Genomic DNA, 650 nt, shown 5'->3' on the forward strand with positions numbered 1-650 from the left:
GCCCAGACACCCCCGGGCCAGCAGTGCAGAGCCATCCGAGCAAAAGCCCCCCCACCCACAGCCACCCACAGCCCTCCACAGCCCAGCCCCCCAGCCAAGCACCAGACCGCAGCCACAGCCAGGCAAGAAGACATCCAGGCTGAATCTACCCATCCCCTCCCATGCCCCCCCTCCATGGCAGAGGCCCCAAAGCCCACCAATGCACCAAGGGCCCCCAGGCCAGGGCCAGGCACCAGCGCATGCACCGGCTCAAGACCACGACAACATACCCACCTAGACCTGAGACCCCTGGGTCAAGCCGGGACCCCAGCCCGGGAGCGACACTCTTTGACTTTATGGAAACATGGCTGGAACCGTCCGTCCTCGACTGCGCTGTGGCTCCGGATGATTCTCTGTTGACAGACCTGAGTCACATCTGTGACAGCTGTTTGTTGCTGCTGCATCATGTGTGTCGCTGCCATCGTGGGTCAGTTCATCTCAGTGCTGCTTCCTCCTGTGCAGTGGTCTGTCTCACAACCTGTGTTCTGTACTTTAGTTGCTTTGTTTTGTACTTTAATTGCTTTTTTCTGTACTTTAGTTGCTTTGTTCTGTACTTTAGTTGCTTTGTTCTGTACTTTAGTTGCTTTGTTCTGTACTTTAGTTGCTTTGTT

The sequence above is a fragment of the Nematolebias whitei genome, chromosome 21 (genome assembly GCF_014905685.2).
Source record: "Nematolebias whitei isolate Nwh7 chromosome 21, NemWhi1, whole genome shotgun sequence".
Lineage (NCBI taxonomy): Eukaryota > Metazoa > Chordata > Actinopteri > Cyprinodontiformes > Rivulidae > Nematolebias > Nematolebias whitei.